The 12831-nt window shown below is 39.8% G+C and overlaps 1 protein-coding gene and 1 non-coding gene across 5 annotated transcripts in view; both read right to left on the reverse strand.

Moving 5' to 3' along the window:
• The window catches only part of REL (REL proto-oncogene, NF-kB subunit), a 48728-nt gene that overhangs the window by 14064 nt on the left and 21833 nt on the right, over positions 1-12831 (reverse strand). The gene's annotated exons all lie outside the window — the stretch shown is intronic.
• LOC129463396 (U4 spliceosomal RNA) lies at positions 4429-4568 on the reverse strand. Its single transcript, XR_008651165.1, has one exon. It is a non-coding gene; the product is annotated as a U4 spliceosomal RNA (small nuclear RNA).

The raw sequence follows: 12831 nt of genomic DNA on the forward strand, positions 1-12831 counted from the left end.
AACTGTACATATGTTATACATAAAAATGACATACACAAGAATATCTACTAAATGTGGATCAACATTTTAAGGATGGAATACCAAGAAACAAAAAAATGTTAAGATAGCTAGTTTCCATAAGAAATTTTATGTGCAAACTTAAAAAATTTTTTAATTAAAAATTTTATAGTTCTATAAAACTAGACAAGCTCATCACAGAATATAGTGTAATAGTTTGTTAAATTAGTATTTGAACCAGAAACCCAGTTCCAAAAGAAAATATTGCCTTTCGAATGCCATAAGCTATAGCAATAACAGTCATATTTTTAAAAAGCATGACATGCACATTATTTACAAAACAATTTTACTTTGCAAAGTATTAAATTTTGAAACACTAAATTTAGAAACATAGTTAAGCCCAAATTCCTTATTTTACAGGCAATAACTAATAAAATTGATAATGTATTTTGTACTGTTTTTATTTAATGACACTGACAGTCTACGTAGCTATCACAACTTTTGTAAGTATCCCAGTACTAGCATTCTTATGCCTAATCTTTGAAACAGTGCATAAAAACACATCTGTACTCTGTACAACTGAAAGGTCAAAATGTTATGATACCAACACTTGTGTTACAGCAGCATACTCTACTGGCACTATTGTGTAGGCAATATGAGAGCTACCTCTTCAAAATCCATTTTTACAGCATTATAAATGTAGCATTCAAGATATTAGTGTCTCTCAATTGCAAAGATGAGTAATCAATATGCAAAAAAGATAAATTTGTAGCTAGATATTCCTGGTAAGTTTAAAAATAAACCTATGTGAACTCTGTGAATGGATAAACAAAGTGTGGTATAGTCCTACAATGGAATAAACTCAGCAATAAAAGAGAACAAACTGGCCAGGCGTCGTGGCTCACACCTGTAATCCCAGCACTTTGGGAGGCCAAGGTGGGCAGATCATGAGGTTGGGAGATCGAGACCATCCTGGCTAACACGGTGAAACCCCGCCTCTACTAAAAACACAAAAAATTAGCCAGGCGTGGTGGTGGGCACCTATAATCCCAGCTACTTGGGAGGCTGAGGCAGGAGAATGGTGAACCCGAGAGGCGGAGCTTGCAGTGAGCCGAAATCGTACCACTGCACTCCAGCCTGGGCGACAGAGCGACTCCGTCTCAAAAAAGAAAAAAAGAACAAACTATGGGTATACACTCCCAAATGAATGTATCTCAAAGCCATGTTGAGCAAAAGAAACCAGATACAAAAGTATACTGTATGCTTCCATTCATATGCAGTTTTAGAAAAGATTAATCTCCAGTGACAGAAGGCAGATTAGTAATTGCCTGAGGCAGAGGCAGGGTAGGGAACTGAGCGAGAAGGGGACCAGGGAAATTTTAGGTGATGGAAATGTTCCATAGCTTGAATGTGGTTATGTGGCAGGATATATTCGGGTAGATTTTATTGTATCTCAATAAAAGTTTACTTTAAATATTTTTAAATGGTACATAAAAGAAAAATAAACAAACTGGTCAATAAGCCAAAGTTCAAAAATATTTAGTCACATAATAGTTTTACTACAGGGAAGAAATTCTACCTACTTCTCAAAAAAAAATCACTGTTTATGAGATTTTGCTTTGAATCTTCTCAGTGTGTGGAAATACAATTACTATTGCATCAGAATTACTTTCATCTCTGCACAACATGGTTAAAAACTACTGACAGGCAAGAATCATGACAGATACCCGTTTTTACCCAATGCAAGATTCAGTGTAAGGCTGAAACCCCAGCTCAAAGCTTCTTTTCTATAAAGCCTAACTTCATCCTCTGCAATGGAAGGAATATTTCTCCTCTCTAAATCAGTGCAAGACTTGACCTATACCTTTCTTACGCCCTTAAAAGTTTTAAAATCTTACATGATAATCATTTATGTATGCCTCTTCTATCCTATTAGACAAAGTTTCAAATGAAGTCAGAAGGGATGCCTGATGTGTCTCCACTAGGCATCGAACATAGTGGTATTTATTATACATTTCCTCAATTAACACAAATGACTGAAGAATTACTTAAAGGCCTAATGAACAACCAAACATTTAGATACTTTTACAAGTTACTGAAGAAAGCATAAAGCAAACGTTAATAAAAAGAAGTTCTACTTTTGGTAATGGCAGATGATAATCTGTAAACTGGGACCAATTCAACCATAAGAATAAAGTGGACAAAATATGAAACAAAATTTCTCTAATGACATTAGAGAGCTAACAAGGTCATGAAAAATCATGTGACCAAGATATGAGAGAAGAAAACCCACAGTTCAGAATGAGAGGCCACTTTTATCTGAATATAGCCTGACAGTTTTCTAAGGGATGGTTAAGAAGATTGAGATGAACTCTAAATAAACTATAGGGAAAAAATAACGGAGTTGAGAGTTTGCCAAGGATGTGGGATCTGATAAATACCCAAGGCTTTGGGGGATTTGAGGAAACGTATCAGATTTCAGGGATGAAAGCCCAATTTCAAATAACCTAAATCATTCACTGATTTTAGGTGACCTGGGATTGCTAGTGTACCCGGCCACTAGCCAGAAGAAAATTTTCTGCAGGGAGATAATATTGTAGGCCTAAAATCTTTACACTTTTTCACAGAAAATGATTGGTATTTTATCTTAAATAACCGGACATATGAGGAGGCAAAATAAATTTTTTTTTTTTTAAAAAAGAAAGCAACAGGCAATAAAAACATACCACAAAGGATCCGAATAATGAAGTTTTCAGACATATAATTTAAAGTAACTATACTTAATATATTCAAGGAATTAAGATTGAGTTTACTGGAGAACTTGAAACTGAAAAAAGGAATCAAATTCTAGAACTGAAAAATATAATAAACTGAAATTAAGAATATAATCAAATTTATCAAAAGTTTTATAGAAAACACTTTGTGTCTTGTCTTTTTACACCTCAAGGATTAAAATGTTTACCAACAGAGTCTACCAAAAGTTTTTAAAGTGTTGATTCATTTTAAAGCCTTTAATCCATCTTCAGCTGATATTTTTATATCATGTGAGGTAGGGAATCCAACTTAATTAAATAACTATTTTTTTTCAAGCTTTATTTCTCAAACATTTCCTCCTTTCCTCTTGATATGACATGCCACCTCTGTCATACACTAAAGTCGCATATTTCCTTAGCTCTGTTTCTGGGCTCTCAATTCTTTTTTCTTTTTTCAATAATTATACATTTTTATTTTATCTTATAAAAATTGAGTGAATATGTAGATTTAAATTGACAAAAATGTGTATTGAACAGTTTTGTCTTTTATAGCTTAAAAGAAAGATTTTGGGCAAAAATGAAATCTCTCTTTTGGAAATGATTTATTTCTATTTTATAATACTTTTGAACACTGTTGCAACTTCAGAAGATCTTTTATATTTTTAATTTCAAATCTGCTTATATACACAGTAAGTCTTCACTTAATGTTCTTCTAGGATGATGTCTATAGGTTCTTGGAAATTGCAACTTCAAGTGAAACACCACCATAATAAAACCAATTTTACCATAGGCTAATCAATATAAATAAAAGTTTCTACAGCAGACTTTGGTCACAAAAACATCACTAAATTTATAAGTAAAGACCAAAACACTTGTAATATTAAATATTGAAATAAATCTGAGCTATACATACATTTAAGAAAGATTAATAAAAACAAGTTAAGATAATGATTTACCCAATTATTCCAGTTCAGGGTCACAGGTGATTGGAGTCTCTTCAGGGCTCTCAATTCTACTCCAATGTGTCAATCTGTCTATTCTTATCCCAATATGACACTGCCTTAATTAGTATTAACACTTCTGTCTGATGAGGTCAATTTCTCCTCATTGTTCCTTTTCTATATTCTGTTCCTGTTTAGAATTATCACATTTAATATGGAGTTGCATTGAATCTATTTATCAATTGGGAGAAAATGACTTTTTTTTTTTTTTTTTTTGAGACAGTCTTGCTCTTTGCCCAGGCTGAAGTGCAGTGGCACGATCTCAGCTCACTGCAACCTCTGCCTCCCGGGTTCAAGTGATTCTCCTGCCTCAGCCTCCCGAGTAGCTGGGACTACAGGCCCGTGCCACCATGCCCAGCTAATTTTGTATTTTAAGTAGAGACGGGGTTTCATCATCTTCGCAGGATGGTCTCAACCTCTTGACCTCGTGATCCGCCTGCCTTGGCCTCCCAAAGTGCTGGGATTACAGGTGTGAACTACCACGCCCGGCCCAGGAAAATGACATATTTACAATATTACTATTAGAGAGCACGGAATACCTACATACTTCATATTTCCTGACAATATTTGTTTAATGATGTTTTCTAGTTATTTGCTGCTGAGATATGGAAATATGACTGACTTTTATATATTAATTTTACATCCACTAACCCTTTTAAACTTTATTTTTTATTCAGTCTCCAAAAAGACTGTCAAAAATTGCCAATGCTGACTATACTGCAAGTCATGACAGCAGGATATTAGGAAAAAGTTTTCAATTAACAATAACCACTCCTGAGATAAACCTCACTTGGCTATACTGCCAATGCACAAAGCTCACTCCTTCAAACTTATTTAAATAATCCATTTATATATCTTTTGGGTTATCACTATAGTAATTTCAAATAATTACAGTTTTATTTCCTCATTTTTCAATCCTATGCCTCTACTTTTTGGGGGGTCTCACTGTACACTGGCTACAATGCTCACTGCTCTGGCTATGACCTTCACTACAATGTTGAATAGAAGTGGTAAAAGTGTGCCTTGGTTTCTCATTCTTAACTTCAAAGTGAATGCTTCTGATATTTCTCTTATTTAGGATAATGCTTGCTGTAGGCTTTTTAATAGATACATATCATTCTATAATACAAAATGCAGTGTTTTATTCTGTAATGTCAAAATTGATACTCAGTTTTGTTTGTTTTGTTTTGTTTGAGGCGGAGTCTCACTCTGTTGCCCAGGTTAGAGTGCAGTGTTGTGATCTTGGCTCACTGCAGCCTCTGCCTCTGGGTTCAAGAGATTCTCATGCCTCAGCCTCCCAAGTAGCTGGGATTACAGGTGTGCACCACCATGCCTGGCTAATTTTTGTATTTTTAGTAGAGACGGGGTTTCACCATGTTGGCCACGGTGGTCTGGAACTCCTGACCTCAAGTGATCCGCCCACCTTGGGCCCCCATAGTGCTGGGATTACACGTGTGAGCAGCCGTGCCTGGCCTGATACTCAGTTCTAACATTTGCAAAAACTAACGGAAGGAAGCATGAGACCAATCAAATTCTCTCAAATTCCTCTTAGTTTAAAATTTCACTTTGTAGTTAGTCAAAATATAAGGTAATAACTGTTCTCCTTCCTTTTTATGTTTTTTTTTTTTTTTTTTTTTTTTTTTTGAGATGGAGTCTCACTCTGTCACCCAGGCTGGAGTGCAGTTGCAGTGATGTGAGCTTGGCTCACTGCAAGCTCTGCCTCCCGGGTTCACGCCATTCTCCTGCCTCAGCCTCCTGAGTAGCTGGGACTACAGGCGCCTGCCACCATGCCCAGCTAATTTTTTGTATTTTTAGTAGAGACAGAGTTTCACCCTGTTAGCCAGGATGGTCTTGATCTCCTGACCTCGTGATCCGCGCACCTCAGCCTCCCAAAGTGCTGGGATTACAGGCGTGAGCCACCGTGCCCAGCCCCTTCCTTTTTATGTTAAATGTTTAATCTACCTTTAGAAAGAAATATCACTCCTTTAACCCTAAAATCAGTCAGTGTGTAATGAGAATTTCATTCTTAACCAAGAAGATATTATCATGCTATATTTCTTTCATAAGCAGGAATTAAATTTTTAAAGTCAATTATGACGTCTACTAGCTCTAGAAGTGTAACATTTCTAAAATTCTAATACTGTCAAATACTACTGAAATAAAAATAAATAACGAGGCAAAAATACACAGCATATGGAATAATAATTTTTTTTTTTTTTTTGAGATGGAGTCTTGCTCTGTCGCCAGGCTGGAATGCAGTGGTGCCATCTCGGCTGACTGCAACCTCCGCTTCCTGGTTCAAATGATTCTCCTCCTGCCTCAGCCTTCCAAGTAGCTAGTACTACAGGTGCACGCCACCATGCCCAGCTAATTTTTGTATTTTTGGTGGAGATAGGTTTTCATTATGTTGGCCAGAATGGTCTGTAACTCTTGACCTCGTGATCCGCCTATCTCGGCCTCCCAAAGTGCTGGGATTACAGGCATGAGCCACTGCGCCCGGCCTGGAATAACAATTTTAAGAACCACGTCTTAGGAGTGGTGGCTCATGCCTGTAATCTCAGCACTTTTGGAAACCGAGGCAGGAGGATCACTTGAGCCCAGGAGTTCAAGACCAGCCTGGGAAACATACGGAGACCCTGTCTCTACAAATAATAGAAAAAAAAAAAATGAGCCGGGTGCGGTGGCTCAAGCCTGTAATCCCAGCACTTTGGGAGGCCGAGGCGGGCGGATCACGAGGTCAGGAGATCAAGACCACGGTGAAACCCCGTCTCTACTAAAAATACAAAAAATTAGCCGGGTGCAGTGGCGGGCGCCTGTAGTCCGAGCTACTCAGGAGGCTGAGGCAGGAGAATGGCGTGAACCCCGGAGGCGGAGCTTGCAGTGAGCTGAGATTGCGCCACTGCACTCCAGCCTGGGCGACAGAGCAAGACTCCATCTCAAAAAAAAAAAAAGAAAAAAAGAAAAAAATGAACTAAGTCTCACTTAAGGAAAAATATATAAAATTTAGTTATAATTAATTTACATTTTTGTTACTTAAAAAGTATATAAAGTATCCCATATGTATAATAATAAAAGTTGACATTTAAGTGTTCATGTGCCAGGCAAACAGTAAAGGTGCTAGAAGTATACTAGAAGTATATCATTAATTTACTCAACCTTTCAACATACTTATTGGGTATCTATCATGTGCTACCATAGTAAAGTGTTAGATACAAATATGAAAAGACAATGCCTGACCTTAGTGAGATGAGTATCTGGATGAGAAATAGATACATAAACTAAAATTATATAATACAACATGAAAAATGTTATAATGGAAGTATGCTCAAGGAATACTGAAAGCAAGAAAGTACACAAGTTCCGCCTAGAGTAATGAAAAAAAGGCTTCGAAAACTCTGACTGCAATAAAGAAAGGACAATGAAGTACATATGAGCCATTTTTTTCAAGCTTTAAGTTTTCAGTTGTAAGGAAAGGCTTTTCCTTGTATTAGACCAGACTTTAGAGATAAGAATCTATATTAGACTACTTGTCTTATTAAACTGTATTCCCTTTCAGACTACTAAGTAGTTTTCCCAAACTCAACTGTATAGCAGCCTTTTACTCTCATAACAACTCAAGATTCTCTACATGGGAAAATAGTAAAATACCTAATAAAACTTAATTGCAAATTCTTTATTGTCAAAATCAATTTTATTGCACAAAATTTAATATACAGTTTAGATATTCTATGGAGTTTGCCACATACTGGAAATCCTAATATTTCATTACCAAAATACACAACTAGAAAATGATATATAATTAAAAATTTTTTTCAGCTTTTGCAGTTAAGAGTCCTCTACAAAGTCTAACTGCCACTCTTGCTCTAGCTAAGTATACACTGTTAAAATCTGATATTGGAATCCTTAATTAAATTCCTCACCCAATTTAGACTTTGGCATATATTAGACAATTTGAATAATCCTTTACTTGAAGCCTCAAATTTGACAGTATTAAACTGCTTTATGCCCCGTTTGCTAGAGACTGTTCCTTAGTTTTAAAGAACAAATGGCAAGAAAGATAAAGATTGGCCTTAAAACACACTAGTTGGGGAATCTATTGTGTGCAGGTAGGAAACTCAATAGCTCAAGGCACTTAGCTGAGAAGATAGAGATAACAGTAAAACAAATACATTGTTTAGGTGCCAAAGTGAAATGGAAACAAGATTCCATCACAGACCCTGTCCACAACGAGCATGAAATTAATATTTGAAGAAAATTCCTGAAGAATCAAATGATCTAACAGATAACACAAAACTTTCAATGATTAATTGCTGAGTATACCGTATAATTAGGAAGATGTTATCTTAGACTTAAGAGAACTGAGAAGGCTTTCAGGGCATCTCAGGTAAGGAAAACAACTGTGATATTTTTGGTAGAAAAGTACAAATAAGGCGGGGCGCGGTGGCTCACGCCTGTAATCCCAGCACTTTGGGAGGCCGAGGCAGACGGAACATGAGGTCAGGAGACTGAGGCCATCCTGGCTAACACGGTGAAACCCTGTCTCTACTAAAAAATACAAAAAAATTAGCTGGGCATGGTAGCGGGCACCTGTAGTCCCAGCTACTCAGGAGGCTGAGGCAGGAGAATGGTGTGAACCTGGGAGACAGAGCTTGCAGTGAGCCGAGATCACGCCACTGCACTCCAGCCTGGGCGACAGAGTGAGACTCCGTAAAAAAAAAAAAAAAAAAGAAAAGTACAAATAAGACATGTTCGTCCATTTATTCTGTCAACCATTTTAGTTTGTTTTTTTGAGACGGGGTCTCACTGTCACCCAGGCTGAAGTGCAGTGGCACAATCTGGGCTCACTGCAACCCAGCCTGATGGGCTCAAGTGATCCTCCCACCTCAGCCTCTGGAGCAGGCTGGGACTTGCAGCACGCACCCATGCCCAGCCAACTTTTTGTAGAGATGGGGTTTCACCACATTGCCCAGGCTGGTCTCGAACTAGACTCAAGTGATCCGCCCACCTTGGCCTCCCCAAGTGCTGGGATTACAGGCATGAGCCACCGTGCCTGGCCCTTTCAACACATTTTAATTAAGCTTCTTTCATGTGCCAGAGATACGTGGAAGATAGTCCTCATCCTCCACAATTTCACGATTTAGTGAAGGAAAAACATGTAAACAAAGTTACAGCAAACCATATTAGAAATATGTACAGGTACTGGCCGGGTGCGGTGGCTCACGCCTGTAATCCCAACACTCTGGGAGGCCAAGGTGGGCGGATCACCTGAGGTCAGGAGTTCAAGACCAGCCTGGCCATGGTGAAACCCCATCTCTACTAAAAATACAAAAAAAATTAGCCAGGTGTGGTGGTGCGCGCCTGTAGTCCCAGCTACTCAGGAGGCTGAGGCAGAAGAATTGCTTGAACCTGGGAGGCGGAGGTTGTGGTGAGCCAAGATTGCACCATTGCACTCCAGCCTGGGCAACGAGAGCGAAACTCTAATTCAAAAAAAAATATATACACACATATATACACACACACAGGTACTTTGGGAAAACAGAGAAGGTCAGGGAAGGCTTTAAAGACGATATGATCCTTAAACTTGGAGAATGAGTAAGAAAAATTCACCAGGCAGATAAGGGTGTTTCATGCAAAGGAACTGCATGTATAAAAGCACAGAGGTAAGAAAGAACATGGCTCTTCTAACAGTGCAGATAGTTCAGAATGGCAAAAAACAAGTAAGTGCATGTGTGCACTCAGTGGTAGACGAAGGAGGGGTAGGAAGCTGAGGTACAGAATGAAAGCTAGAATGGAAAGCAAGGCTTCCAGATTATGAAGGGCTTTAAAGGCCATACTTGAGAAGCTGAACTCAGCATGTAGATCAGATCAAAGTTTCTCAAAGCATACTCTATGGATCACTTGCATCAGAATCATCTCAGATAGAGATTTTCAAATTGTAGCTTGGGAACCCTGATTGTAAAATTAATTTAGTGGGCTGAGTAAGCACTAACAATGCAAGAGAGAAAGAAAAAGAAGGGAAAGGAAAGGTACAGAAGAGAATAGAGTACACCACATGTAGCAGGGTGATATGGTTTGGCTCTGTGTCTCCACCCAAATCTCATCTTGAATTGTACTCCCATAATTCTCATGTGTTGTGGGAGGGACCCAGTGGGAGATAATTTGAATCATGGCAGTGGTTTCCCCCATACTGCTCTCGTGGTAGTGAATAAATCTCACAAGATATGATGGTTTTATCAGGGGTTTCTGCTTTTGCATTTTCCTCATTTTCTCTTGCTGCCACCATCTAAGAAGTGCCTTTCACCTCTGCCATGATTCTGAGGCCTCCCCAGCCATGTGGAATTGTAAGTCCAATTCAACTTCTTTTTCTTCCCAGTCTCAGGTGTGTCTTTATCAGCAGAGTGAAAACGGACTAATACATAGGGTATCATCCTAAGGGTGTGGTGTATGTATATATATTGAGCTGAAAAACAAAATCTATTTCTTACTGTGGGTCACGGTCAAAGAGTTAAGAAATACTGATCTAGATGTTTGTTAAAATGCAGATTCCCAGCACACCTGTCTTTCAAGTCACCTGCTTGGCCCTCTTCCAAGTGTACTTTTCTTCCTTTCCTTCCTGCTCTAAAGCTTTTTAATAAACTTTCACTCCTGCTCTAAAACTTGTCTCGGTCTCTCCTTCTGTCTCCTGAGGAGGCAAGAATTGGGGCTGCTGCAGACCCGAACAGATACTTTTGGCTGCTAACACACTTTGGTGCCATGTGACTTAGATAAGTTATTATTTTAAAAATATTTTTTAAAATGTAGATTCCCAGGACCCATACCAGCCCTATCAAATTAGCGGAAGTGTGACCTGAAATCTACATTTTTAACAAGTACTAAGATATTCCTATGCACATTCAAATTGAGAACCACTGCTGAAGGGCTCGGGAAGGAATGAATGTTTAAAAAACAAGCAAACAGGCTGGGCGTGGTGGCTCACGCCTGTAATCCCACCACTTTGAGAGGCCGAGGTGGGCGGATCACGAGGTCAGGAGATTGAGACCATCCTGGCTAACACGATGAAACCCCATCTCTACTAAAAATACAAAAAATTAGCCAGGTGTGGTGGCAGGCGCCTGTAGTCCCAGCTACTCAGGAGGCTGAGGCAGGAGAATGGCGTGAACCCGGGAGGCGGAGCTTGCAGTGAGCCGAAATCGTGCCACTGCACTCCAGCCTGGGTGACAGAGTGAGACTCCGTCTCAAAAAAAAAAAAAAAAACAAAAAACAAAAACAAGTAAACAACAACAGGAAACATAAATAGTGGGAAGGATTAACTGGCAGGATTGTTCCTTCCCCAAATCAATATTCATCCAGGCAGCATGGTAGAGTTGTTAAAACCATGACCTTAGAGTCAGGGGCTCCCTATGTTCAAATCTTAGCTCTACTACTCATCAGCTATATAACCTTGAACAAATTCCTTTTCTTTTCTTAGAGACGGAGTCTCATTCTGTCGCTCAGGCTGAAGTGCAATAGTGAGAACACCGTTCACTGCAGCCTTGACCTCCTAGGCTGAAGCAATTTTCCTACCTCGGCCTCCTGAGTAGCGAAGACCACAGTTGTGTGCCCCTGCATCTGGTTAATTAAAAAAAATTTTTTGTAGAGATGGGGTTTTACCATGTTGCCCAGGCTGATCTCAAACTCCTGGGCTCAAGCAATCCTCTCCACCTTGGCCTCCCAAAGTGCTGGGATTACAGGCGTAAGCCACCATGCTTGGCCTACTTGATTTTTTTTTTTAAATAATTAATTTATTTTTTTTGAGATGGAGTTTCACTCTTGTTGCCCAGGCTGGAGTCAAATGGCGCGATTTCGGCTCACCACAACCTCCGCCTCCTGGGTTCAAGCGATTCTCCTGCCTTAGCCTCCTGAGTAGCTGGGATCACAGGTGTGCGCCACCACGCCCGGCTAATTTTTTTTTTTTTTTAATCGAGACAGAGTCTCGTTCTGTTGCCCAGGCTGGAGTGCAGTGGCGCAATCTCGGCTCACTGCAACCTCCACCTCCTGGGTTCAAGCGCTTCTCCTGCTTCAGCCTCCCAAGTAGCTGGGACTACAGGCGCGTGCCACCACGTCCGGCCAATTTTTTGTATTTTTAGTAGAGACAAGGTTTCACCATGTTGGTCAGGCTGGTCTCGAACTCCTGATCTCATGATCCCCCCGCCTCAGCCTCCCAAAGTGCTGGGATTACAGGCCTGAGTTAATTTTCTATGCTTCCATTTTCTTATTTTTAAAATTGAGTTATTAATAGTACCTATTTCGTAGGCTGTTACAAGGATTAAATGAAATAAAATATATAAAGCACTTACTATCTACCAAGAACTATTTTAAGTGCCATTATTGAGAATTCACTATTAATATCATGCCCGAGTTGGGCCCAGTGGCTCACACCTGTAATCCCAGCACTTTGGGAGGCCAAGGCAGGCGGATCACTGGAGCCCAGGAGTTTGAAACCAGCCTGGGGAATATGACAAAACCCATCTCTACAAAAAAGTACAAAAACTCTGGCCAAGCGTGGTGGCTAACACCTGTAATCCCAACACTTTGGGAGGCCGAGGCAGGAGGATCACTTGAGGTTGGGAGTTCAAGACCAGGCTGGCCGACATGGTGAAACCCTGTGTCTACCAAAAATACAAAAATTAGCCAGGCATAGTATATGTCTATAATTCCAGCTACTCAAGAGGCTGAGGCACGAGAATCACTTGAACCCAGGAGGTGGGGGTTGCAGCGAGCCGAGATTGTGACACTGCACTCCAGCCTGGGTGACAGAGTGAGATTCTGTCTCAAAAAAAAAATTAGCTGGGCATGGTGATGCACACCTGTAATCCCAGCTACTTAGGAGGCTGAGGTGGGAGAATCACCTGAGCCTGGGAGGTCAAGGCTGCAGTGAGCTGTGATCACATCACTGCACTCCAGCCCGGGCATCTCAAAAAACATGCCTGATTCTGAACTGCCAAAACTAAGAAAAAGAAATTCCACAGACAGCATTTTCCTTTTTAATGCCTTTAGCACTGGAGTCAAGGAACCTGCATATGAATTCCAGGTCTGCCACT

The sequence above is a fragment of the Symphalangus syndactylus genome, chromosome 14, assembly GCF_028878055.3.
Source record: "Symphalangus syndactylus isolate Jambi chromosome 14, NHGRI_mSymSyn1-v2.1_pri, whole genome shotgun sequence".
Classification (NCBI taxonomy): Eukaryota; Metazoa; Chordata; class Mammalia; order Primates; family Hylobatidae; genus Symphalangus; species Symphalangus syndactylus.